This window comes from Anser anser, assembly GCF_964211835.1.
Source record: "Anser anser genome assembly, chromosome: 12".
Classification (NCBI taxonomy): Eukaryota; Metazoa; Chordata; class Aves; order Anseriformes; family Anatidae; genus Anser; species Anser anser.
The window spans coordinates 8748644-8772848 of record NC_139733.1 but is presented as its reverse complement, the minus strand read 5'-3'; the positions used below and the strand labels follow the sequence as shown (position 1 = coordinate 8772848).

At 48.5% G+C, this 24205-nt stretch overlaps 1 protein-coding gene across 1 annotated transcript in view; it reads right to left on the bottom strand.

The window, feature by feature from the left end:
* The window catches only part of LOC310880476 (uncharacterized protein), a 300941-nt gene that overhangs the window by 253105 nt on the left and 23631 nt on the right, over positions 1 to 24205 (bottom strand). Inside the window, exons 3-5 of the mRNA XM_083796312.1 lie at positions 23308 to 23468; positions 23159 to 23221; positions 4711 to 4850 (exon numbers count right to left, since the gene is read on the bottom strand). The gene's annotated coding sequence lies outside the window, so the exon portion shown is untranslated. The remainder of the gene's footprint in view (positions 1 to 4710; positions 4851 to 23158; positions 23222 to 23307; positions 23469 to 24205) is intronic.

Genomic DNA, 24205 nt, shown 5'->3' with positions numbered 1-24205 from the left:
ATGGGACTTACAAGGGCATAAAAAGGCAGAGAAGAAGATCCCTGGTCTACCTGTGAACTGCACAGTCTGTCTCCGTGTCAGGACAGCTATGCCATTCACAACCACAGTGGGAAACATTTGTAGCAGCAGCAATAGGCTGACACCCCACATACAACAACACCATGGAGGAAGCCTCAACACAAGCCACATCAACAAGATAAGCCTTGACAAAGAGGGCATGTCTAGGTGCTGAGATCAGGAATTTCCCTTCTCCAGGCTGGTGTGCTGGGATGAGGCAGAACAAACAGCAAAGTGGAAACAGCCCCACTACATTTAATTGTGTTGTTAGAACAAACCTAGGACCGTCAGGTTTACAGCACCAATCCGTATTGCTCTCTTTCCTCACAGAGGGAAATTCGCATCTGGCTCTTTGACATCTTGAACTGAAATGTCATGGCCCAGCAGCAAGCCTGCCTATGCAGGATGTAGCCCACACCACCAGTACAATGTCACTGGGCAGCAGTTCCTGCAGCCTAAGCACCACCGAAACCAGAAGCAGTGTCTCATTACAGTCAGACCCAAAGAAAGAAGAGCCATCTCTATGCGCTCCTTAACAAAGTGCCTCAGCACGACACCTTCTTGCAAAACATGTTGCGAAGCTGACTCTTATATTGTCTATAAAACAGGGCTATTTTCAAGTGATGGATATTTCTTCTGTGTGGTTTCACAGCCCATCTAGGATAATTTCAACAAATCTGTTTTCCTTTGGTCCACTGGCAACATGTGGAGGTGTTTTTTTCCATAAGAGAACTGATGGTGAGACCTGTACGTCAGACACAGGGAGCAGGTCTCTCTCCTTTCCTGTGCTAATTACTTCCCAAACAAATCTCTCTCTTTAAGTCCAGGTACTTCTTAGTGTAGAAGAGGTACCAGGCAGGACCACAGCTTGGAGAGCTGGGACCCACTGGAGCCAAGACAAAGCCAGTCCTCCAGGTAGACTGTGCGTCACAGCCTAGAAAAAAAATCCTTCTTTCTGCGGTGCCTGAGGCATGCACACACAAATCTTCCAGATCCAGCTGTAAAAGTTAGCAAACCTGCTCTAGCTGGGGCCTGGAATTAGCAGGCACAGGAAAAAGGCAGAAACCTGACTCCAAACCCCTAGTATTGATTTGGCTCAAGTGTTCCCCTTTTCACGCCTCCAGACTTCTCCCCTCTCACCCACACGCAGCCAGCCCTTTCTGCAATGCAATCACCAAATAATATTCACCATCTTGTCTAAATAATCCCCCCCTGTTTCCTAGCCTACCAGGATGGAAAACCTGTCTGACTGCCCAAGCTTCTGCAGGAAGCATGATGAGGTGCTAAGAAAATAATTCTGCTTACAAACTTTTTTGGTCTGAAACAGCTGCTTTTGTAGTTGGATGGGGTTTTTGGCTGGCAGTCAGCTCTCCCTACAAGTCGTCTCACCAAGACACTCCATTTGCTTCCTGTTCCCTAGCAAGTCCCTGAAGGAGAGCAAAGAAACTGGGATTAAACATATATGACAGAGCCAGGCCAAGACACACAATCTGAATTCCCGGACAAAGTACAAGACAAATATAAGAATCACAAAGGAACAAACGTAATATGGGCTTAAGTCTAGCATGAGCCCTCTGTAAATGTGATCTGAACAGCAGGCTGCACCTTCCAGCCCAGCAGATTCTGTTAGAGCAAAGTCTGCAAAGCAGCAGATCTCAGTGAGAGAGACAGGAGGCACCAGGAATTTAGAGAGAGGCTTTAGGGATTCCACATCACCTTGACTGACACCAGGACCACTGCCTTCAAATGATCTTTGAGGCATCAATGGAAAATGAACGGGTGCTCCGAATCCCAGCCCAGCTCTGCTCAGCTGGAGCTACAGAGCTTGAGCACCTTGGTTGGGAAGGGAGGAAATAAGAAGTCTGTCAGAACTGTCCTCTTCCCGCGTGCCTGTGGCAGGCACCCAGTGGCCCCTAACACCATCGGAGCACCCGACAGCTGAGAGAGGCTACCAATGTAGCTCTGATTGTGCTGATTGTGCCGCCTGCCAGAGGTGAGCCAACAGGGGATTAAAGAAGCAGTAAGAGAGTGAAGTAATACTGCCCAGCCACGGCTGGTGTTACATGCTTAGTTTTCCCAAAATAGTTCTCTGTGGTCCCAGTGCAACACTCCAAACATTAAGTTTCTTTCATAAGATTGGCAGATCTAAAGGCTGCTTTCACCCATGAATGATTTAAAGAATTACCCACCAGTAAAAACTTCAAGTGTGAACACCTTGAGTATTTAAGTAGACCTGGGTCTTCACAGATTCCTCCTCTGCTCAGGAGGAGCCTTAGAGTTGACCTACTATGCAGCCGCACCACGTCCCCCTTGGCGCAGGGGAAATCCCACCGAGTCTGGCTGCATTGTCAGCCCAGCAGGAAGCCGAAATCTCACAGGAAAGCCTATTCTAGTGATGTTTCCAGGGTAGTTTTGCAGATCAGAGACACTTTTGGACCAAGGCCAAGGCAGAGCTGTCCAGTGCCCCCAAAAAGGTGGCTAAGTGGAAAATTTCCTCCAAAATGGTTAAGAGAGAGAGGAAGAAGGGGAGACTTTTTCTTAAGTTTCATTTACTGATGAAAGCAATGAGAACTTTTCCTCTTTCCCCAGAATGTTGCATTTCTTTTGGCAGTAGGGGAAAAAAAAGCCTCTTCTTTATCATGCATGCATATTTCCCCGCTACTGAACTGACAGAGCTTGCAAAAGCTGAAAAGGAAAAAAAAAATAATCTGCCACCAGAGTCATGTTTTTAACAAAGTATTTTTAGTATTCTTCATGAATAGGGAACACCAAAGTACCCAGCCCTGCTTCATATAATCGACGCTTCTTCAGGAAACAACCATCAGTGCCACAAGAAAAATCTCTATCATACTGGGAGGGGGGACAGTGAGGTGTAGACAGCAGTTCAATGAACTCTATTCAAATGCTTTGCTGAACTGCTGTCTAAGCGAGGAAACGCTAAAGGAAGCCTGGAGCCAGAGCGTTTCCCATGAGACGGTGAATCAAGACCTTCCTCTCCCCTGTGACTCAGTGTCACAGGAGGCAAACTGCAGATGACTTCTGGCTGGCTGAAGGCACAGCCACGGCACCGTGAGCAGGCTGGCTCCTCCGGATGCATGCAGAGAGATGGAACGGAAGCAGGACAGGAGACCTGCTGGGGTGGCCCTATGTTGCAGCTGCTTCTGTTTCAAAGCCTGGCTAGCATCAGTCATGCTGTGAAGATGTCAAAGGGGGTAGCAGGCACCTCTGGCCTGCGTTTCGTGTGCGAAGAGTAGAGGAGGATGAGAAAAAAATAAATCAAAAGACACAGGAAAGAAGGAGCTAAGAGCTAGGAAGAGAAACACATTCTGGGCCGCAAAGAAAAAGCAAAGCACACACAAAATATTCAATTACCTGCTGCAGAAAAGGCAGCAGGATCAGCTGTTCCCATGCAATGCAAAGATCCCTTGAAGACATGCAGTCTTTCTGCCACTCCACCCTTTTTCAGAGGCTTGCTTTCATGCCAGTAGCTCTCCTTAGCCTCTTAGCCCAGGTCTCCCATTTGTCTGCATGCAGAGGAAGGACACTGCTGAAGAATAAAAGAGCTCCTGAGCTTCTGAGAACCCTACACGCCTCTCAAGTGACTAAAATACTCCAAACAAATGAGAAATGTTAGCTTCTTGAAAGAAAACAGAAGCGGGAAAAAGGAGATGGTATCTAAAGCCAGCCAAATATTAGAAAGTAAAGCGACTGCATTCACTTATAAAACAAAGCCTCTCGTTTGGTGTGACCACATCAGAGCCTGCAAGGATTACTAACGGTTTCTGCATGGCTTTGCTGCCCACACCCCTTCAGCAAAGGGTACCCACAGCTGAGAGCACGTCATCTTCTTGCTCACTTATTTGGAGTTCTTGTTTGGAAGCTCAAACCCAGAACACCAAGAGTAACTACTTCCAAATACTTCTTAGATGGTTATTCACACACCTGCAATATTCCATGAGCATTTGTCACTACCAATTAACTCAGCAAATACTCTTTGCAAAGCAGAGGTGAAGGCATGGTGCAAAGACAAGCAGTTCACCTTCTGCCTTAAAACAGGTCCCACTGTTGTGTAACATGGCTGAGGCATATAGCCAGTCTCCCAAAAAGCTTCTAGGGACAGACACCACAACCTCCCCAGGCAACCTACCCATCACTTCCTCCTCCTTAACCACTCTGCAAAGCCTCCCCACTCCAAAGATTCACGCAGCAAATGTTGCATCAGCCATAATAACCTGCCTGAGTAGAGAAATGTGATGAAACATCAGAAAGAAGAAAAAAAAAAAAAAAAGGTATGCAAGTAAACCTTGCAATTTCAATCCACTTCATGCAGTTAGCCCAAAGAAAAGGAGGTGAAAACCCAGCCCTGGTGAGAACAGCAAGTGTCTGGCATCCAGTTTAAGACCAGCCTCAGGTACTGCGCTGAGGTGCTACAACCTCAACCCCAGGATGGAGAGCAGAAAAGCTGGATTAAAAATCCAGACTGAAGCCCACCCCTAATCCCTGAAGAAAAAGAAACCCATGAAGCTAAATCTTCATCAACTCTCACTGCAGGGCCAGATTCTGTGAGCAGCCCCCATAAACACAAGCATGCACCGGACACTCCCCCCTTCCCGGACTTTCCCTTCAGGAGCTTCCCGGCTGTTACCCACCCACCTGCTTGGGTACTTTCTTGCAGAAGGTCACAGCAGCAGCAATTAGCGCTGCACGGATTGCACTGGGAAGTTCGGTCTCCACTCTGCTTACCAGAGAGGCCTGTTGCAAACTGCAGAAACTCGGGGATCCCAGGGACCCACCTGTGAAGAGAAAAAAACGGCACCAGGAGCGAGTAAACTACAATGGCTGACGTAACCCAATAGCTGTCAGAAAAGCCAGTCTTGATTCCACTGTTGCTGATGTTTCTGGCACTAGAGATGCTTCAGTGAGACAACTGAAGCCACTGAACCAGCAGAAAGTAGAAACAAAAACCCCACTCTGGCAAGGATGAGCACAGCTGCCTCCTCCAACTGCATCCCCGAAGTGCACGCTATGCTACTGCAATGATGTGCCAAAACCAGATCTGTAGGGCTGAATGAGCACAGGCCATTTATGCTCTTGAGAAACTCATTTTGTGCACGTGGAACTGACTTTGCTGGGCCCATTTGCTGCTTCCTGATGGCCCACCAAAAGGACGCCAGCGTTTCTCTGCACACAACCCCTTGTCTACTTTGACACGTTCTGCGATGCAGGACAACCTCTTTCTATCCGTGAATGTCCAGCACAAGAGGACCCCATCTCTGACAGGAGGGCTTTGCACATCAGGACGTGCCCTGCTGTCCCCCGAAGAGCCCCATTACTAGGCAGAAGTGGTCGCTCCTAGCTCACTGCTGAAGACATTCTCTGCCTCCCACCCGAGATAAGCAGCAGGATCTGCGTGAGTCAGGCGTCCTGCAAGGCAAAGCAGCAGCAGGTGAGGCCCCTTACAAGGAATTGTCAACCTCTCCCTGCTCACGCGCTGGGAAAAAACACAGCCACCCTGAAAGGTGGGGGAGAGGTAGCATTGGGAGGCAACATAATGGAGAAGACCAAGAAAAACGTGTATTCGTCTTGTTATTCGGGTTTGAGCTCCTAGAAAAGGCCTTTTGGTCTGGTCTGCAGCAGCATCAAAAATCCTCCAGACAACAGCGGCGCCGTTCGTGGTGCTTGGAGAGAAGCGGCCGAGGGATTCCCGTCTGCTCGCAGCCTCCTGCTTCTGCCAGGCACCTCTCGCCCTTAGCTGCCGCGCCACCGGTCCCATCTGCCCCCAAGAGAGCTAAGGTAACTTGTTTGGTTTTACAGAAAACAGTAAATTCACAGAAAAATATACGGAGCTATTCAAACGACCAAATATTTCTGGTAATTAAATGTCTGTGGATTAGAATCGCCCAATGTTTTTTGAACCTAACTTGATTTTTTTAGTTGATTTTATTTGAAGATAATATACTTCCAGCTGAACAAAAGCAAAATTTGAGGCTAAATCTCTCCTTTCTCATTTGCAAGCCCATAAAGGGGGATTCCTGCCCTTGCGGCCTTGTTTTCCAGTTTTCCCCCCAGTTTTCTGTCCCTCCTGTCTCAGCGAGGAGGCTGAGCAGCACGGCTTTCAACGTGCTGTGCCAGCCTGAGTTTTTATCAGCTCTCTGCCAATTAGGAAAGGAGTCATTAGCTGCCTTCCAGCCCTACGGAGGAAGCGGCCAAGCCAACTTTCCCTGCTGAACCAGGCAGATCTCCCCGCACAAAGAGCCGAAGGTTTGTTCATCCTGTGGTTACAGCAGCTCACGGCAGCCAGCGCTGATCACGCTGCAAGAGATCGCATCGACAGGGCGCAGAGCGAGGGAGAGCATTGCAGTCCCGTCCCAAGCAGATGGGAGATAAGGGAGTCAGAAAACCCATCCAGCCCTCCTGCACAGTAACCGGGCACCACAGGGACGTCTGTACAAGGCTACCACAGCACCAAAGCAGCTCTGTATCCTGACAGCAGCGTCCCCACGCTGGTCACCCAGGACTTAGTCTCTTCTGGGGGGGTATTTTCTAACAAGACCTGCACTTTTGCCGCAACTTGGTGTGAAGAAGAATCAAGTCTCGTTTCCCATCTAATGCTTATTTCCATAAAGGAAAAAAAAAAAGAAAAAAAAAAAAGCTGGAAGCGAGTATCTTTGAGTCCTCTTCCACTTTGCCAAGTCTGACTGAAATCTGCAGGTAGGCAGCAATGACATAGGATGTATTTTTTCCACAAACCAGACTAAAAAGGACAGTGGGTAGGTGTTTCTATTGACGCAAAGGCAATTGAAGGAAGTGACGGAAAGCCACAGCGAACAACAGCCCCCTGTCATCCCAACAGTCATCCCAAAAACGTCTGTTGGGAGATTGAGGTCACGACCCTTGGCTCCCAAACCAGTATTGATCCTCCTGGCCTCACTGTCCGGGGCCTCTGGATAAAAAGCACTTCTGGGTAAAAGCAAGGGTGCTGCTAAGTCCTCCTCACAGTGTCATGTCAGAAAGGGGAGGGCTGACAGAGGTCTCTGTCACAGCCGCGAGTCATCACAGTGTTACTGCAGCCCATGAAGGTACAACTCCACTTACAGACTGGCATAAAAGCTACGGACGGAGGCTGAATCAAACCTGTGATGTTCCCAAAAGAGATCCTAAAGTTTGCTTAAAAAAAGAAGAGCTCTCCTCCACTCTGCAGCTATTTTTAATCTAGGGTGGACTGTGTCATTCTGGAACGGAGTCAAATGAAAACGAGAGATTTAAAGCACTTCACTCTCCCCCTGCTGCCCCTCTGCTCTGCGTCAGTCATCACTTCTTGCTTTGTAAACTCTTAGTGGGATTTGCACAGGGCCAGGCAAAGCAGGCTCCTCCATTTACTGCTATCCAACAAATATATTCCAGTAACAGGCTGTTCTCCTGCCAATGCCTTCTGTTTTCCAACTCGTTTCATTTTCTTTAGTGACTTTCCTGCAGACAAGTGGATAACCAGAGCCTTGTGTTGACTCCACGTGGATTCTGTCTCGCGGTGGTGCCAGCTATTTCTTTGCAGAAACACTGCTCATGTAGGAAGCGGGTACAAAATCTCTCTCAGAGCTGGACACAGTTTATTTGCTCCTGTTTCCGCTCCCTTTTCTCCATCAGTCAGCTCACAAAGCCCTGACTGCTGCTCTGCCCGGGGCTCTCCCCTGTTGCCTCCCTGCCTTTCCTGCCAGGCTCTGCCAAGCCGATAGCCAAGGAAACCTGCCCACACCTATGCGCGCTGGGGCTGCGCCTTTGTTTTGGGCAGTGACGTGTGCTTGGGGTGGAGGCCACCATTGTTCCAGCTCCCTGATTCCACAAAAGAGCGTTAATAATTTCTTGCAACTGCAGTAAATGAAGGGTGGCTGCTACACCCAACCTCTAATACTGTTTTTCCTCTGTTACCTGTTAAAAAGGGGGTTTCTTCCTCTCGCCGTGGGAAGGTGGCTGAGGTCCAAATATTGCAGTGCCACCTCAGCAGAAGCCAGTAACCTTAACAGGATTTCTGCCAAACACAGGGACCCTTGGGAGGCACAGCTGGGGCCCCCAGCCCTGAGCCAGGCCAAAGAGCTCCCAAGACCGTTTGGATCGGAAACGAGAGCTGGGCTCCCTCTTCCACATGCCATCGTGTTTCCCATCCTAAGGAAGGGATGCAGTGGATAATGAAGCTGTCATCTGTGGTGTTCAAACAAAGCAGTCTGACAGCGCCAACACAAAAACACAACCGTGCTGTGGAAAGCAGATGCTTTTTCACAAAAATAAAATGACTCTCATTTAGTCCGTGGAAGGTATTTTTTCAGAGAAATTGCACAGGAGCCAGCCTGATATCCTCTTACTTGTCTCAAGAGGTACCCAGCTCTTCAGGTGCTCTCTGACTTGAAGAGTGCAATCACACACCAGCTCTTGGCTTCTGGAAGCATCAAATAAAGAACAAAAAACAGTAGGAGACGTTCCTCCCCCTGCCTTGTATAGCGTGAACGTTACATGCAAGAACTAAAACATAGCAGCCGGAAGTCTTATTTCGCAGCAGATAATCTCATCTTTCATATTCGGTGCAACATTCAGCCCATCCTCCCAAAACTCAGCTGTGCCAAGGCTCGTGAGCTTGGAGTGAAATGATCTCCCACAGAAAAGTTCCATCGCCCCACAAAGAATGAGAGCAGTGTAAAGCACAAACAAAAGGAAACAAGTGGTGAAAAGTAAAAGTAGGTGGTTTAGACACATCCCACCTTGACATACAACGTTTCAGCAACCAGGGTGAGGAAATGGGTTTTCCTTTTAAACAAGGGTGGGCCAGATCCTTGGCTGGAAGAAATCGGCGCTGCCCTGCTCAGATCAGCGGACTGTTGCTGATTCACAGCAGCTGAGGGTCTGGTATGTGGTTTTCTCCTGACAGTATCATAGTAATTTAACTCTAAATTAAAATCATGTGGAGATGTTTTTATATAATATTGTTAAATACCAAATACAAGAAAACTGAACTAAACTAAAATTAATCTAAAATGAGAGAGCGTAAAGGAAATGCCTTTCCATTGTAATGTGGACTCAGAGGCTAGAAAGAACCACAAGATAATTTGAGGAAATCCCTTGAAGCATTCTCGCTCACTAATTAGTCTCTTCATTCTGGACCAAGGCCATCGGTGGTGTGAAGGTTTCAGGGTTTAACACATTTCCTCATGCTCGCTAAGAGCTCAGTGTAATTCCTGGAGCCAAAGCACCCAGGATGAATGAACTGGTGTGCAAGGTGACCGTGCTCACCCCTCGCTCGTCCCCAACAGCACGCGTGGCCCGACGGGCCTGTGGCCATGCCAGGCTTGAAGCCAGCAGGCCCTGCACAGCACCCCTCTGCCACCTAAACCGCTGCGACAAAAAGATATTCTGCAGTGACAGACGTGGAAGCAGAAAGCACCCCGGGAAGCTGCAGCGCATCGCAGCGTGCCGGCAGGGGAGAGGCACGCCCCATTACAAGTGCTTGTGCAACTCCATCTCCGTTTAGTCACAGGGCGGACGTGAGCAGGGCTATCGCCAGCTTGCACGCAGCAGGGACCAACGAACGGCCTTCACAAGAGCAGCCCCAGGCGCTCTGCTCCCTTTCACCGCTCTCCCTCCTGCAGGATCTGTCCTCCCGGCTACGGCAGCGACTTGGCCACCAGCCTTGCCTGGTCTGGCCGTGCCGCAGTCCTTCCTGATCCCAGACAGCCAGGCCCCCAGCAAGTGCTCAGCCTCCTTCAGGATCAGCAAGGACGATGCTAATTCACTGTTCAAGTGGGTGGAAGCCTTTATTAATGTTTCAGGCCTGAGAAATCTCACCAGTGCAGCGAGAACCGCAGAGCTCCTTCCTAATTACACAGCAGAGCACCGCGTGATTCATGTCAGCAGCTCCCCGGCCCCCTCACCTCAATCCTTGCTGGTGTGACACAACAAATCTGAGTGGAAGTGATTAGCAGGTTGCAACCGCAGCCGCCTGCTCCCCAGTGCTATTAACAAACAAGGCGCCATGAATGAGCCGTGGCAGGGCAGTCGGAGGCCTGTTGAATCACGCTCTTCGGCGTTGCAACATCGGAAGTTGCACTTTAAAACCCATCGCCTGGGTTGCTCTCAGATTTCCCAATGAAGGCGGGAGGAGGACGGAGAACCCAGGCTGAGAACATTATACATGCATTTTTAAATTCCCAGGGGAGGCTCAAAAATTAGAACTAGCTCTGGGGCTCTTTGTTTTTGTTTCTCCCTTCCCTCTACTCTTTCCTTTTGGTCTGATTAACTTTGGTGCCTGGCTTGCACAATTTTATCAGGTTGGACCCGATGAATCACTCATCTTCAGCAAGCAACAGAGAGATTGCAGGCCACAGAGGGTTTGTGTTTCAGTAACAAAAAGGCAGCAAAGGAAAAAAAAAAGAGAAAGGGAACGGGGGCAGGGAAAAAAGACAGTGGGCCAACAGCACTCATGGACAGCTTTCCGATGTCTGGTCTCAGACAACTAGCAGCACATTCATTTGTAAGAGTGCCAGACCTCCTAGGAAACCTAAAGGGCTGCTGTTATTTATAAAGCTAGATTGTAGCTGTTCCGAGCACAAGACTAGCTCATTATATTTATAGGCACCTGTCCCATTTACCCACTTCAGGTCCCTCACTCTCATAAATCTATGAGGCTCACGGGATCAGTCTTCCAACACTAAGACACACCTCTCCTTTCTGAGCAGGGCCATTTGGAAGCGTCTATCACCGCTGCAGGGCTCAGCAGCATGTGTCTGTAAATATACACCTGAAAGCCCCACATTCCTGTCAATGCACGGGCAGCCAGATTCAAGAGTTTGCCTTCCACACAGAAAGGACGAGATTTTGCATTTAATTTGGGAAAAGCTCTCAGTAAATCTTAGCCACAAAGGTTTGATTTAAAGATGGTTTAAAACTGTCAGCCAGCTTCAGGAGAAAAGATATACAAGCCAGTCCAATCAATTCTGGCAGCCTGGAGTCCTAGTGTCCCTTACGAGGGAAAAACAAAACAAAATCAACCCTCCTAGGTTTTATGCCTGAACTTCAACCCATCTGCACATAAATCGAAATTGCAGAGCTCTGCTAGCCAGACATGAAGAGCTCTGCAAACACAGCCCTAGGTGAACACAGCTCTAAGTGAAGCTGGAGACATGGGCAAGCAAAGTCAGCCCCTACAAATTGCACTGGGGACAGGAAAAGCAGGAGACTTGGCCTTTCTGGTTTGTGGGTGTTAATATAAGAACAGGAAAAAAAAAAGAAATCTTGTCTGTTTTGGAGGTGAAAGACTTATTTCTCAACAAAAATAAATAAATAAATGAAATGGTACAGCTCTTACCTCCTACAAATAGAACAGACACAATTTCACTGTTGAGATCAGCCAGGCTCACTCCTGTCAAGCAGAAGCCTTGACCAAATGTAGATACAGACACTGAGGCAACCTACTGCTTCTAGTTGTGCACGGGTTAGCAAACTTCCCAGCAGAACCGCACTCTACCTGTCCGAAACACGGTTTTCTCTGGTGTTTCAAACTGTGCTGGGATTTGGGGTACCAGCTACCAGCCGCTGGATCAGATCTGCCGTCTCATGCAGTCGTCCAGGCCTGGCTCCCTCAAGCAGCTACACAATGATGGCAAGAAGTATTTTGGCTCGCTCCAAGTAGTAACAGTGGGCAGGTCTTGAGAGGAGTCTCAAAGAGCCCCTCCAAGGCAGAAACTTTCACAATCCTAGGGCAGATGCCATTTTTCCTGCTTAACCTCTTGGAAGGATTCCCTCTTTCTGGGTTGTGAATTGAAAGTCATCCAGAGAAAAATACTTGCCCTTTTGCAATATATTTCCAGGACTGATTGTTTAACTGTTTGACGTAGCATAAACTCAAAGCTTTTTAAAAACTGAAGGAAAAAAGATAAGGACTCCCATTACTCAAGAGTATACCCAGCCCCAGATGTCTATCGAAGAAGAGCCAACAGTCCAATGCTGAGAGAGAAAGAGGTTTGAAGACCTGTGGGGCTGGATCTGAAGACAGGAGCTTTCATATCTTAGCTCGAGTGCCCGATCCCAGGCTGTACTACAGCAGGTGTCCGTGGACACAAGAGGTAGCACTAGAATTCTGTATCGGCCACAAAAGTTTTAACTGAAATTTACATTTCTCCCTTAAAAGTCATCCTCTACGTAACACAGCATTTACTAACAAATACTCATCTCATCAAAAGATTCCCAACCAGTTCCACTAGGAACCTAAACAATGCAGCTTTCAGTTAAGGGTGTGAGAGATGAAGCAAAGCTGACTCAAGCTGCTTCCAGTTGCTAAGCTTACTGAAATGCAATAAATACAGAGCAAACCCAACTTTTCCCTTCTTGTTGTACACAATATTTGCAAGCAATTATAGTAGCTGCATGCATTATTTACACATTTAGTTTTACACATTTACATATTTAGTTATGAAAGTTCAGGCCATAAACTGAAAAGGCAGCTGGATAAAGGAAGCTGGATTTAAAAAAAAAAAATCATTTCATGCCTTAAAACATTCTTTACAGAGCCAAACGGGAAACTGATAAATACACTTAGGCTCTTTCCTCTATGTTCTTCCATCCCACACGGTCATTTGCACCTCTGCTAGGATTAAGAGCAGCTCACAGTTCCCTTCTGTACGACACATCATAGATTTCACTTGATCACTTCTGCCTTGTAATCTATAACTGAGGCTGAATTACGGCATGATCTTCAAAAACCCTCTAGTCTCACTGTAAAGAAGCAATGAATCCATGTTTTTTGCTAAGGCAAGGCTGCAATCGGTTGACCTCTGCAGAGGAATGAAATGCCAACATGTGTACTAGGAGAATGGAAAGGCAACAGCCCTCTGGGAAAGGACTAAGGAAAGAAAACCGCACGGGTTATTTTGTTAACCTAACCTAACCTCTCTAGTCTTAGAGTAAACCTGAGGGCTCCTCTGGCAAAAGACAAGGCCATGCTGCAGGGCTCAGCTGACCAGTAACAAGGTAGGAACTGTGTACTCACCGTCCTCAGCTTCGATTTAGTGCAGGTAAATAGTGGCCTAGCATCAGCATTACCTGAGCGAAGGCTGACCAGGGACCTGACAGCCATGGTTCAGCTCCCAGAGGGCAGCCATACCTTCCCCACGTCAGCAGCAAGCTGCGCCTAAAAGCCAAGCAGCCCCCTCCACGGGAGAGGTACCTCCCCTCAACATGCACACACATCTATCTTGATGCAATAGCGTGGGTGGCTTCGATGGGCCTGCGCTCGGGGCACATCCCTTCGGATGCCTGACCTCTAGGTACTTCCTTGACCCTCTGTTCACATGCTTTTAGGGAGCTGGAGACCAGCCACAGCAAACATCAGATCTTCTCTGGTGCCTCCAAAGGTCACCTCCCTCTCTCCAAAGACAGTACAGATTTTCCAAGAATCATTTTTCAAGGGGAAATCCTCTTTTCTCCCCCTGTTCTTGAAAAAATGCTAAACAGCCTTTGGAACTTGCTAGCAGGGATGTGTGATGGCTTGCTTTGCAGGAGGACTTAACATCCTCACCAAGACACCTTATCTTCTGGTTCTGAAATGTCACAAGAGGAGAGATCACAAAAAAAGGAAGGGTTGTAGGAAAGTTTACTCCCTAACTCCTGGCCAACACCAAGCTCTGGCCAAGGTAAAATTAAAGCACCATAAACAAACACATCCCTTTCTGGATCCTGGGGAAGACAGAGACAAGCGACAGACCCTGAAGGAGAAGGGGGTTCCAGTATCACCTCCTCTCTCCCCCCATGGCATCTGTCCATAAGTTTCTCTGGCAGAATCCTAGCAGGAGAGCTGAGCAATGGATGCTAGCGACAGTAGCTCTCCCAGGCATTTTGGGAACAGCCCCCAGAGTCTGAAAGCAGCATTTACAACGTTGGTTTGCAACTGGGAGAAGAATCACAGTATGGTCCAGTAATCAGGCCAAGCAGCCAGAATCACAGAATATTTTTTAACCCATAATAAATAATAGTTTCCTAAACTTTATTGTGGTCACAAAGTCAGAACTAAATTTGATAAAAAATGCAATTATTGTACACAGAAAATTTTGAAAAATGTCACTAAATCCTCAGGGGAAAAACAATGAATGCCTTTTTAATGAAAACCAAGCTTACGGATTGCTGGTTTCTGAAAGCAGCCTGGTAAATATTTTTGTTTTCCAATAAGCAAAATAAATACTGGAACAGACCCACAGTCCTTTCCCTTCCATTGCTCCAAACCCCCAGTTTTCCGAAGTGGAATCAAGGATACCTGTCCTCCAGTTTTAAAACCAGTTTATGGCTCCTCAAAATATCGTGACCCAGGGCTGGATAGTGCAGTGAAAAAAAGCCAGGAGACCCCAACGTACTCTGGGGATTGCAATAAACGGACAACAAGGAGCAGAACCTGCTCCTGACAACACAGATTGGGAAAGTGCCCAGAGATGAGGCTTATCATGCCACAACTTGAACCTCCCCGAGCAATTCACACACCCATGTCTCTACATGAAAGCAATGAGATGGGAAGGAAGCACAGTTAGGGTTTGGCACTGCTCAAGCCCTATGCAATTACAGGCAAGAGTAAACATCTTATTCAAGGATGAGCAATTGTCCCTCAAGGGAAAACCCCGGGGCTTCCAACCCTCCCAAGAAGGTCACAAATGGGTACAGGAAACAAGAGAAGACTTGCACAAAGGAAAGGAGCTAAACCCTCTGCCCATGAGTGAGGAACTGAACGGACAGGTCCATGCGCTCCAGCACTGGGCACACATTTCAGCACAAGCACATGGGGAGCTGTGGCATCACTTAGCCTCTTGCTTCTGAAGCTTTAGGAGCATTATTTAGTCTTTCTTCCCAATAACAGCAATTCCCGTCGAATCTCTGGTTTTGCAGGAGCACCTAATTTATGACGACAACTTCAAATCAAGCTGTGGCTTGAAAGAATGGTCTTAAATCCATTTGTCATCTTAAGTGCCATCAGTTCAGTACAGCCAAGTTTCCTGTCCTTCCAGATGCCACTTCCCATTCGCTAAGGCCTAACAAGGCACGTGGCAGGGAGCTGTACCATGTCTGACCCCAACATTTCTTACTGTGAAGACTGACTGACTACTGGTGGCTGTTCAGGGAGCTTCTGCAGAGCTGTGGAGGCTTGCAGGAGACAAGCTCATGCACTCCTCTGTTGTAGCCACATCCCTGCCACAGTCCCATCCTACTGGGTGACGCTTGTCAGGCTCAGACGTCTTTCCTCCATGGCAGGAAAAGGGGCATCTTGAAGTCGTCAGCAAAGCTGTTCCTTACTGAGGAAGGGGATCCTGCAAGTATATTCAAACTTTGGTCAATCTGCCCCTAATACACCTACATGCCTGTTATACGAGCTTCAACTGACAGCTCAAGAACTAAGACAATTAACATATGCCAGCACGTCAAATCTAGGCACCAAGGACCTGAGGAAAAGACCATCGAATTCCTTCAGCAGGCTCAGGAGGGGACAACTGATAGCTCACCTGTTGCCGTAAGTACTTGTTTCTCGGATACCAGGGCCAGGCCGGTTGATGCTAGGTAATTAATCTTCCTGAAAAAACGAAACCATCTGGCTGCACAGTAACTCCTCTTCCTGCCTGGACTCAGAAGCCCAAACAGCAGATCCTGGAGAGGGGATATCAAAAATCTGTCTGATTTATCTGTCATTGCCTGGGTCCTTTCAAGGCCTAAAAATGCAAATTCCCCACAGCCATCAGCAAAGCCAATGTATATGGATTTTGAGTGAGTCAGTACTGCAGCTGGGTTGGGTTACTTCAGTTCCTTTCCGTTCTGAAAAAGCAGCACTGAGTTTGCAAGGTGACAGGAGCATGAGATGGCTGACCTCAGTCCCTCGGGGAACCTTTAGGGCAAGCTGGGCTCTCTGCTGCCTTCTGGACCTTCCAGAATAGCACATCACCCCCTTGCTCCCCCAAACACTCGTACCATCTGCATTTAATAGCCATGTGGCATGCCTGGGAGGAAGCAGGGGCTCATTAGTTTCAGGCTAGATGCATATGTTGGCGTGCCATACTCAGAAAAATATCTGAGGCAAGGAAAGATGAGGGGGAATTTACTGACATTACATGAGCAAGCATGGCAACTACACAGTCACTGCTGCTGTCACACAGCCCAGCGGACTGCATGGGAAGCCCAGGAGCCACCCAGCACACACGTTTCCTTCCTCCGCATTGAGAGATCCTCCCTCACCCAGACATGCAGCAAGGGGCCTTGCAGCCACGGTGCTCCAAGCCAGACCGGGGGCTCCCTGGCATGGAGGCCCAGGCAGACCCTCTCTAGCACAGCCCTTTGGCCTCCCAACCCCTGGCTTGTGCTGCTCCTTGTCTGTGATCACCAACATCTCTTCCTTGGCTGGCTTCCTGGCCTCCCGGCGAGGAGAAGAGGGAGCTTCCTGCTCTTCAGAGCTGCAGTTTGACAGAAGCATCTGCAGCCTTCACAGCCCTGGGATGGCCGTCACGAGCCCTTGGCTCTGCCCTGCACGGCCAGCCACGTAATGCTACCAAGACAAGCTGCAACCCCACAACCAGACTTATTTCCTTGGAAAGCCCTAGCTCAGTTTGATCACAACAACCTCTGGAGGATGTTGAGGCCCACAGCCACCAAGAGGCCTTCAGAAATGCCTTTGCACCCTTTATGCTGTTGGATATATCCACACACAACAGCTTTTTGTAGCGGTGCTATACATTACGTTTCAGGGCAGTACTGAGACGATCGCACCATCGGTCCATTACTAACACAGCATTCAACGTTTTCCTCTGTAACTGAAGCATACCCCAGCTACCTAAGTAGCTCAAAGTAGTTTTTCAGTAATAATGATAAAAAAAAAAGGATTCATTCATGAAGACAAAAACAAAGTGAGGAGACCCAACACACGAAAATTAAGAAAGTTCCCTGAAGGAACCACAAATGGTGCTCTGCAGAAGTCCCGTGGGATAAGCAGCGCTGTGACTCAGGGCAGCATCACGCAGGCAGCTCGCCAAGGGCTCCCCCAGCACAGGGGCCCTGAGGACGAGCGGAGGGAGGCACAGAGCCTGCCCCCAGCTCCCTCCCATGCCTTCCCCTGCTTGGGGGAGCCAGACCTTGCCCTTGTGAAACTCAGTTCAAGGTGGACAGAAACAGGCAGAGCTTCATTTCAAGCGTGCCTGGGTTGCTCAGCGCAGTACAACTGCGAGAACCATGAGGATGAAGGGAAAGAAAAGGCTTTGTGGTTAATTATGAGTGTGTTAACTTTAAGAAATAGGGGCAGATTGGCAGAGGTAATTATTCTATGAGCTGCATTTCCCTTTTGGATGGGAGATGAGATATCCTCTGCCACACAGAAGAGCCTCCCAGCAGAGGAGAGGCATGCTCTGGCTCCTGCACGATGGAGCTGCAGAAACCAGCTGCCACCTTCCCAGCACCAGCCAAAAAAGCCAAACTTTTGCGGCAGTGAGAGAACAGAACACAAAATCAGCTGACTCCTGAGAAAGCAAGTGGTTTCCCCTTCTCAACGCAAGAACATTCAACTTAACCCCCCAAACTACAAGAGCAGAACCATCACCAGGTACATGGTTGCCATCGCCTTCAAGGGTGGAGAAGCTGCCTTTGCAGAGAGCCGCAGACAAAGCGCTGCCGGTGCGTTGGCTTGCAGGTTCTGGGTAGACCTGGAGCTGACGGGGAAGTAGGACGGAGTTTTCTCGAATTTATTTACAACTTGAGCTCATCCCAGTACCGCTCCCCCAAGAGCTCTGTTGCTGATCAAGCAAAGTTCCAGCTAATGAGACTTTATTTTTAGCACCAAGCAGTAGGAGAAGCTGAACCTTCCAACAAAGCCTCCTCAACACTCTAACGAGCACTTTATTGCTTAAGGTAAGGAAAGAAAGACAAAAGCTGGGGGTGAGCCTGGATCTGGGTCAGCATCAGTGTCTGTGTCACCTGTAGCCTTGTTTTATGGGACGTGTGTGGATAATAAATGCTGATTATGGAAAGTGGAAGGGAAGAGGCAATCCTGAGAAGTGTACAGATAGAGAAATCACATGAAGAAGAGATAATACAGAACTGCAAAACCATTGTAAAAAGGCATTAGAAGAGCTCTGTAATCGAGGTTATTGGACACAACTATGCCAGGCTCCCCCACACACACCTCTTGGGTACCTGTCATTGTGATGGATGTCACTTTCGATAGTGATAGCAACAGCAAAACATCCGTGTTAAATACGAGTACGTTAACTTTTACATTGGTATAATTTGCTGCATTATGAGTTTCCATCATTGAGGAGCTGAAGACAAAATGCTCTTCCTTGGGATATCGATAACCATGCGTACACTTTACAGGAAGAAATATTTCTTTAAATATCTATTACATCTTAAATAATTCTTTTCACTTTTCATTTCTCTTGTGAGGGAAACACAGCCCAGGAGAAAGGAGTAAGCAATTCATATTGCTAACATACGTTGTGAGCTGGATTTGCCATTGCTCTGTATCTGGTGAAGCCGTTCACAGCTGCTTTTCTGGCCACACGTACAAAAGATGAGTTTGCTGCACGGAAGAGGACAGAATGGACTGGCCACTCTAGGCACTGTTTTTTCTTTTTAAAATTACACATGCATAAATATGTTATTGAAGGTAACATTGTCACCCAGTTGCCAAAAGAAAAAAAATTGATTCTCCAGCAGAGAATCTGCCAGCAGTCCTACGCTGATGCACGGTGTGATTTGGTAACAGGGAGGTGGCGTTCCTGCCTCCCAAAGCTGAATCGATGGTGTACCTGCTGCAGCATTACAGCCAGCTGCACTTTAGATACTGTGAATTAGAAACAGACCAAGTCAAGCCCCGGCGTACTTTTAGTTGTCCTCCATTTCAGAAGCTAGAAGACTGCTGAAGGAACAACCTGCTTGGTTGTTCCCGTGCTGTAAGCAGAAACTACGGCAGCATCACCACCGCGAGTGCTGGGCTCTGCGAGGAAGCAGGGAGGGTGTTGGCTGCTGCCTGAGCCTCCAGCTCCAGCCACAGCAGAGCTGGGTCAGCTCTCACCTGCCTCCACGCACCTCTGTGTCCCGGGAAAGGCACTGCTTCCGCTACGCTGCCCAAAAAGCGACGGCCTCCAGCTCAGCACCATGATTGTACAGGGACAAGCATGATGAGGACTTAAGGGGCTGCACCAAGAAAAATACCTGCTTCCGGATAAACTGGTTTTGAGATGGTGCAGAGCTATAAAACAGACCAAGCTACTACCAAGAGCAAAAGCATTCCTGGAGAATCTACTTCAAAACTGCATGAAAGAGGACTTGATATCACGGTGATTTCCAAAACAGGGTGGGCATCTTGGGGCTGAGCTACATCAAGTTTTAATGCTATCTAAAGATCACAAAAAGAGATTTTACTTCTATCTGCAAGTCAGACCCTCCATGCAGCACAAGGCAAGCATCACCACGTCAGTGGGTTCCTGCTTTCACACCATCGCTCCCAGTGCCTGTTAGCCCAGAGCCCACCCCTGTAACAGAGGTGGCACCCAACAGCTCCCTTCACCTGCTTCATCCCTCAGGGCCGAGGGCACTGATCGAGGTGCCTCTGCTCACATTCAGCTTGGTGAAATCAGTCAGCTCACTTGCCTCCAAAAGGCAGTCCTCCCAACCAGCCCTTCCTCTACGAACACAAAAAGCTTGAACGGGGTTGTGTGTAGCACAAGGAACAGGCACTGGGCAACGCAATCAGTTCCCCCAAGCTGCACTTTCAAATTGCAAATTACAGATTAGCTTCGATGTTAAGAAAGGAGTAAACCACCTCGGTTTGTTTCCAAAACAAAATAATGCAGTGTGTCATTACTGAACGCCATCCCACCCAAATGGAATTCAATGCTTCATTCAAGCCCAAACATTTTTCTTCAATGTATTCAGCTGATTAACTGAGGATTCAACTGTTTACGCCTTACTATGTGCTTGGTTTGGGGTTGTTTTTTTTTTCTACCCCCCCCCCCCAACAGTAATTGCATTTGACCAAGGTGATTCACCTACACACATAAAAGACTTCAGCTGGCACCTCAGAAGTGAGACAAGGCAAACAGAAGGATTGTCTCCTTCCCCCACCTCCGAGCCAGATTAGCTCACTCCTGCTGAAGAGTGGCCTGGATTCATGTCCAATGTCCCAGCCCCTCCACAGTCCTGGAAAACAACTTTGTGCGTGTGCCTCTCTAAAAGCCGGAGGCCTGATCCTCCTGCTTTCACTGCTGTTACTCACCCTGGCTCTGTGGTACTGGACCTACGATATCTGAAGGTCTGCCATCTGTCCGCCTTCCACTGTTTCTTTCACAGTGGTTAGGGCTGCTGAGAAAATATTTACTTTGCATTTGAGAAAAGGTCACTGACAGGTGGTGTAAACCACTCTTCCTCCAAGACAACAGAAACGGGAGTCAGATCCTAGAAGAGAAAATCAGCCTGGAGTCTTTCCTCCTCCCCTGCTTCCTCCCACATCCCATTCAGACAGCATGAAAAGGTTGAGTGGCTCCAAGCCCAAGGAAAGAAGGACATATTTCACCTCCCTCACGGAGTCTACCTCTGTTGGTCCCTTGTTTGGCTCTCAGCAGGAAGCAGGGCTCGCCCTAAACAGAACCGAAGAACAAAACAGGAAGATTCATATCCTGTAGCATCACAGGGCTGGCAGGAGCAGTTCCCCATCTTTTCCTAGGACAGCCAAGGTGGCACAACGCAAGCACATGAGCTGGAGCAGGGGTCAGTTGCACCTTCCAGACCTCGCCTTTGAAATACCCTTTGTTAGGTACGCTTGTACGCAGCCGAAGCAGTGGTGACACAAGAGGACATCAGCTGCATCACAGCATTGTAACACAGCAGAGGATGCAGGATATGAAACTAGTTTGGCAGCATAACACTTGGTCAAAGGAAGCAATGCACTTTCCTGTGCACAACGCAGTGTTCTGTGTTGATTTTAAGTTCACTTTTTACCAGTAACTCTGTGGTTCCTATGTGGTTTCATGTACACAAAGTACACAAGGGCATAAGCACTCTTATTTCGATGAAAACAATCTCCCACTCAGAGCTGTGCAAGGAACAATAAAGTTAATAAGCTACACAGTTACAGTCCCACAGCACCCATCTGTCTGCACACAGTATCCCCTAGTACTGTGACCAGCCACAGGGAAAATCTGTATCCTGCAAACGCCACCTCACCTAAGCGACATCAAGCCTAATCAAAGCCCATTACACAAAATGTGAGCCTGGCTGTTGGGCTCAGCAGCTTTGGGCCATGCCACAGCAGCACATGAATTGTTTCGCCATTTCTTTGCTTGCGGAGGGATATATCTGTCCATTCAGAGCAGCAACAGCTGCTTCGCATGGAACAGTGGCTGGAAAGAGCAAACACATCGAGGAAGATCGTGACTGAAAGAATATATGCTCGGGGAATGGAATGGGAGGAAAAGTGGAATTTTAACGAGGGTGAGGAATGCTGGTATACAGATCCCTATCTGGCTCTAAGCGTCTTAGCCCCAGTGCTGTAACAACACAGCTGCAGCAGCACAGCTTCTGCGCGTGCAGTTCTTCCTGCCCTACATCCTAAGGACGAGGTTTCACAAGACGATTGATTCAAAGAAAGAACTCGTTTCATTTCACCTCCCTGCAGCGTAGCCTCACTCCTCCCTTGGGCTGGCTGCAATGCCGCCCCGCTACCCTGAGGAACCGATTCATCTAAAAAAGACAGCAGCAAATAACCCACTACGGAAAGAAATAGCTGCAGTTTCTGGCGAAGCCAATTCACAGCCAGGTAGGTGAGTACCCAAGCACCTGGCTTTTTGCAAGTTAAAGGCAAGTTCTTGCAGAAAGGACCAAACTTCTCTCACTCACCTCCAGAGTCACCTATCTCTGTGCTGCTCAGAGGGTTTAGTGCACACACTTGAGGAAGGGACACAAAAGACAACGACAATCTGCTGAGGAAAGCATCACAAACTGGCTTCAAACATGAACAAAAAGCAAATTTTGGCTGGGTCAGGACTTCTCACTACTTAAGTGCCTTCATGTTCACCAAACGTGACATTTCAGGCACATCATACTCCCTGCTCAGTGCTCCAGGCAGCCTCTCCTCCCAGGCTCACAGCTACCAATGGTTATTCCTTTCTACGGAGCGTTTACCAGCAACTCAGAAAGGCTGCAGCACCACGTTGTGAGGGTCTCCCCACGTTTTGCTGGCAGCCAGCTCCCTCGTACCCGAGAAGGATGAAGAGCAGGCTGGCGCGCTGTGCACTCCCACTGCCATTGCAATGATTTGTTGCAAGGTAGAGCCCCCAAAGAAAGCTTTCCCTGCACAGCAAGAGCACAGGCGGGACGGGAAGGCAAGTACTTGGCCCTTGCTTTGCTCCAGTTCCCTAATCCAGCACAAATGCATTTGGGGATTTATGGGTTTTTTGGAAGCTGCCAGCGAAGCTCAGGGCCTATTCCTTGGGTTATTGTTTTCCCATCTGTTTCTCTTCATTTTATTCCATCACGGAGGCCCCATTGTGGGACACAAGAATGTGACCGGAACAATAGGCAGAACTTGCTGCCTCCAGGACTGCAGCGAGGGCAGAGCCACCACTGCAGGACGGGAGCCAGCGGCTTCTATATTTAGCCCTTTCTTGCTTATTCCAGATCAAATTCGCACCCTACACTCGGGAAGTCAGGAGGCTTTCACCACACCACTGTCCCCGAGCGCTGTGCATCCAGCAGGGCCCCTGAACATAAAACATTCATTTCCCTTCTAATAATGCCAACAGGAAGACTTCCTGCTCCCCCCTCCTTTCCAAATCCCTATTTTGACAGACTTTTTTTTCTGTATATAAGCAAACTAAACAAAACCATCCTCTCCTCAAGGCTGAGGCCTTGGAGCAGCACCAGAACGCAAGAGCCTGGACAGCGTAGCACCACCGGCAGGAGCAAGGCTCTGCAAAGACGTGGAAATGGTGCAGCCAACGCATCTGAACCCAAGCTACACACCCTGACCCACGGAGATGTTCCCCAAGCCCACACCACAATACCTGAGGGCAGGGAAGGCGAACGAGAACTGGGTCTGAGCACCCACCTGGACTGCTTTCACCGCAGTGACACGTCGCACTTCACTCATTTCTATCAAAGCAAGGGGATCCTGCAGAGCAAGAATAAAACCCCATCATTTTTCCAGAAACATTTGCCTAGGAGGTTTGCCCCCTGAAAAGGATTCAAAAAACATACCGAGACCTCTTTCTGCTCCTTCCACAAGGTTTGTGGAGTAGGACCGCCCTGCACTAAGTCCCCTTCTGAACGGAAGAGACCCTTTCAGAGCACGGCTGGTGGGGAGACACAATGCTTCTTGGCACAACAGCCACAGAGGGGAAGCTTTCCCTTCCCACTGCCTGCAAGAAGACAGAACACTGGTGTGTACATGCTGGACCTCTGGCTGGTCCACAGGCTTTACACAGTCACCCGACCTTCCTTTTAGACCATCTCTTCCTTCACTGGAGAAGAAAGTATCCAAAACTCAGATTCAGAGTAAGAAACAAGAAAACACCCTGGGTTTCAGTGCCTACACCTGGGACAACTTCTCTGCTCTCACTCAGAGCCCCTTGCTCGCAGCAGATTCTGAGGAGCTCCAAGGAGGGAGTCTCCACATCCTCTGTGGGCAGCCCGTGCCAGTGCTTGCCTATTCCAGTCCATACCTTCTCTTCACAGTTTGCATTTTAGCCAGGACTGGCATAAGCAAAGAGCTGAATTGTGTGTTTCCAGGGAAAACAGGAATTTTAGCACCTCAGAAGCTAGCCCATAACATCTGCAAAGCTGGGCATGACCATCCACAAGACGAGTTAAATACTGAGGAGTCCCAAATCTTCACTGAATTTACCCTGTGTGCCCACCCTGGGACAGGCCAGCCTTGGCAAAACCTTACAGGCAGCAGCACCTTACAGGCAGCAGCCTGTGATGGCCAGAAGCTGCCTCCTCCCACCAAGGGGGGGAGAGTCAATTCTCCTCCAAAGCATTTCTTAAATATCAGTTCTGCCAAAGGCTGCTGAAATATGTCTTTCCCCTGTAAGTAATTAGCACTGCCCAGGCACAGATGGAGAAATGACACCTTGCAATGGTATCACGAACCACG